The following is a 4,066-nucleotide window of genomic DNA, read 5'->3' as shown; positions in this document are numbered from 1 at the left end:
CTCCATGCTATCTCTCCGGCCCCATATATGTTTTTTTCTACAGTTAAATCACCTCACAGGGATTGGGGGTAGAAAGGAAAAAAGAAGAGAGATAATACACTAAAATAATCCAAACATGATTAATTTTTAAAGTCCTTCAAAGTATTAACATTTTTAAGAGGAAAGGGAAGTAAAAAAAGACAAGAGAGGTGGAAAGCTTTAAAAGAAAGGGTCTTTCTTTTTTGGGCAACAATCAAGTACAAGAAAAACTCATTTGTAATTTGATCAGTTGTCTGTCTTTTGCACATCTGCGTTCTGGCCAAAAGGGATTTTGAGGTTTTTCTGTAGCACAAGAGCATTCGTCTTATAGTAGTTCTTCTTTATCTTAATGACCTCAAAGCTGAACTTTCTGTAGAAGTCAATTGCTGATAGGAGCATGCAGATAAATGTTGTCAAAAGTGCCATCTTCTTCACAGATGTCTAAGACATGATTTTACGTTTTAGTTCCTATTTCTGGCCTTCACTATGGAGTCAGACATCCTAGTGTCATAATATAAAGTCTCTTCTGATCCTGTAACTAACTGATCCACCCTATAGCAATCTACATCCACTGTAATATTGTTGAAATGGGCAAGTTTTGCTCCCCAACCTCCAGCACATCCTTGAAGAACTTGTCATTGTAGCTGACTGGAAAGATGACCTGGTTTAATCTCTTCAATTGTTTAATATTGTGTGGTGCCCTGTCTCCCAGCTTGATCCAGTCATGCTGGCTCTGCCGCTTGGCTCTTCCACCTGTGCAATCCCATCCACTGCTCTCAGTCAGACTCGAAGCAGCCCTGTCCAATGGAGATGTTGATGGAAATGAACTTGATGGAGGTCAGCGCTGCTTCTGCAAATGGAACTGTGACACTCAAAGGAGCCCTCCTGTGGGCAGATGATTGTGGTTCTTACTACAGATGATCATTCCCATTATCCCGACCAAGAGAGTGTCTGTGTGCTCTGGCATGTGAAGCTCAAAGTGTTTGTGTGTGCAGGACCAGGAGAGTTTAGGTGCCTAGGGAGGGCAGTAGAGGGAGGGTGGGGAGTGGAAGAAGGGTGCAGGCAGGAGGGGTGAGATTGGAAAAGAGGTGGGTGGAGGGAGGAGGGAAGAGGGAAGGGTGGCAGGGAGAGGAGGAGATAAGGAGGCAAGGAAAGAGGGTGGAGGGAGGAGGGTGGAAAGAAGAGGGTGAGGAGGATGGAGGGAAGAGGGAGGAGGTAGAGAAAGGGAGAAGGGAGAGAAAGAGAAGGGAGGTTGGTTAGAGGGAGGAGGAAGGAGGGAGGAAGGTAGAGAGAAGGTGGAGAGTGGAGGATGACAGAGGAGGAGGAAGGGCAGAGGTCATAGATGGGTGAGGGCAGATACAGGTGCAGCACTGCACTGATCATGTGGCTTTACCCCAGCATACATTGTGTGTAACAGTATGAAGGAAATTTCTAATCAATTTCTGTTGCTTTTGGTCACCTCCTGTGGTGCCCAGAGGACCTTGTGTTTCTGGGACATGATTCAGTTCCACCTGTAGGGAGCAAACCAGCCCACTGCACCAGCTCTTGGCCCTGAAGATTTTCAAGTGATGTTTCATGACACTTTTGATAAAGTCTATCTTGAAGCTTTATATAAACGTTAACATTAATGATATATTTTAAATAATTGTAGTACTCTGATAGTATAAACATTAAGGATAACGTAGCCTTCATAAATACTTTCATTCATAACGTTAGTAAGATTGAGACGTCATCTGGGGCAGTAGCCATCTCACGGCCAGGAGGACTCCGTACTTGGAGGTGTTGCTATATTCCTTCTCTTTTGTAATGCACCTTCTCAAAAATGATCAGCCACATTCTAAAGGAATGTCACATACACGTCTTAAGAAATAGATTTCAATTGTAGAAATTGAATTCAAATTGAAAAAATATTCAAGGATTTACTGTTTTATTTAAGTGCTCAATCTAGGAGAAATAGTGGTCATGTATTTAAAGGAATTAGTCAATGTACCTTTAAGGGGGTGATGACACCCCTTTGTAATTGAAGCTGGACTGGGCCATGTCCTCTACAACAGAAAATTGCCCCTGAACTATAAAAAGGTTAGCCTGGCAGTTATTGGCGGGGTTGGGAAAAGACCAGAGCAGAGCCTGCTGGCCAGTGGAGCAGTGGAAGGCCAGAAATAAAGCATCAGAAAGATGCTGCCTGTTCTCTCTCTCTCTCTCTCTCTCTCTCTCTCTCTCTCTCTCTCTCTCTCTCTCTCTCTCTCTCTCTCTCTCTCTCTCCCTCTCCTTCCCTCCTTCCCTCCTTCCCTCTCTCTCTCTCTCACTTTCTCTCTCTCCCCCTCTCCTTCCCTCCTTCCCTCTCTCTCACTTTCTCTCTCTCTCCCTCTCTCTTCTCTCCCCTCTCTCTTTCCTCTCCTCTCTCTCAACTCTCTCTCCCCTCTCTCCTCTCTTCTCTCACTCTTTCTATCTTTGACAACACCCCCCCCAGACAGACTTCAGGCTGAAAATAAAAAGATATGTTTCTAACCCCTCTGGCTGGTCTCTCTCTCTCTCTCTCTCTCTCTCTCTCTCTCTCTCTCTTTCCCTCTCTCTCTCTCCCTCTCCTCCTCTATCTTCTCTCTCTTCTCTCTTCCCTCTCTCCTCTCTCCTCTCTCTCTCAACTCTTTCTCTCCCCTCTCTCCTCTCTCTGTCTCTGTCTCTCTCTGTCTCTGTTTCTGTCTGTCTCTCTGTCTCTGTCTCTCTGTCTCTGTCTGTCTCTGTCTCTCTCTCTGTCTCTGTCTGTCTGTCTGTCTGTCTGTCTGTCTGTCTGTCTGTCTCTTCCTGGGCTGCGGCAGTCCTGGATCTCTACAAAATAGGTTTCAGGCATGATTGTATCCAGAGTTGAAGTGATGGAGTTCAATGTCTCCTGCAACCTGGGCCTTACTTTCCTTTTCATTATCTGTGGAATACCTGAAGGGGCCATGTTCATGGTAAAACAGGCAGGAGGCCCTGACTCAGATCTGGAAGACATCAGAAATCCCCGCAGGAAGGGAAGTGGGCAGTTGCTCATGCTGAGGGGCTGGAATAAATATGTCTGTGTATGGGAGGTCAGCACTGGACTGAAGGACAGATCCACCAGTCACTGAGCACACTGACCACTGAGGTGTAGAGTCCCCCTGGAGTTTCTGATGAAAGACCCAGCAGGTTAACTCTGCGGACACTCCCCGTGTCTGCCTGGTTTCTGTGGGATCAGGCATCCCCCAGCACAGCTTGTGCAGCTGTGTGAGGAGGAAGAAATTACTCTCAGGTTCTGTAGACAGTGCTCCATCAGACCTGCATGGCAAATATGGGGTAAGAAGCCAACGCCAACAGAGAGTGGGGGAGATTCCCCAGGGCACATCTGTTTGCTGGCTAAAGGCAGCATCAGTGTTGGTCTAAGAGACTCACTAATGGCTCTCCTAAGGGGGGCTGGGCCTGCTATCACATCATGACACATAAGACACTTCTCTTAGAGCAAAGTCTGTCCCACTCTCGTGTCGCTGCGGACTCAAATCCAGTTATGGAGCACAGTGGCACATCAGCATGGGAGAGAGGACCTTTGCTGTAGCTGTGATTTCAGTCTGAGATGAAGCACAGCCAGGAAGACAATATAGCAAGAGCCGATTTATCTGTTTTTCTGTACCTCATGCAGCAGGAAAAGTCAATGCTAGAAAATTGCTCCTTGACTGTAAGATGACACCCAGCTACCAACCCCAAACAAAGGTGTTCCCCCAACTCCCTCCTTCCTTTCAAATGTAAAAGCCCACTGGATAGGTACTTTGGTCTCACTCTTGACCTTTCCCCTCCTGGTATTGGGAATTGGTTTAATAAAGAAAGAGGACTTCTGGTTTTGGGCTCTGGGAGACACCATGAAGGAGAAGCCATGAGAAGCCACTGACTTTATAACTCTTTTCTGACTGGCCTGGCTTATTTTCTCTTCATCACTACCCTACTTCTTCAGAGTCATCTGCCTAAGGGGTTAGAAACATAGAGTGTGGGGTGAGCTCACAACTTGTGGATTTTTCTTTTGTTTGTTTGTTTTGGGGGT

The 4,066-nt window shown here is 46.3% G+C and overlaps 1 pseudogene; it reads right to left on the bottom strand.

Moving 5' to 3' along the window:
- Positions 1 to 264: 264 nt before the first annotated feature.
- Positions 265 to 949, bottom strand: LOC126020200 (N-alpha-acetyltransferase 50-like; annotated as a pseudogene).
- Between the last annotated feature and the right edge of the window lie 3,117 nt (positions 950 to 4,066).

This window comes from Suncus etruscus, chromosome 10 (assembly GCF_024139225.1).
Source record: "Suncus etruscus isolate mSunEtr1 chromosome 10, mSunEtr1.pri.cur, whole genome shotgun sequence".
In the NCBI taxonomy this organism is placed as follows: Eukaryota; Metazoa; Chordata; class Mammalia; order Eulipotyphla; family Soricidae; genus Suncus; species Suncus etruscus.
The sequence above is the reverse complement of the archived record's forward strand: the minus strand, read 5'-3'. Positions and strand labels throughout refer to the sequence as shown.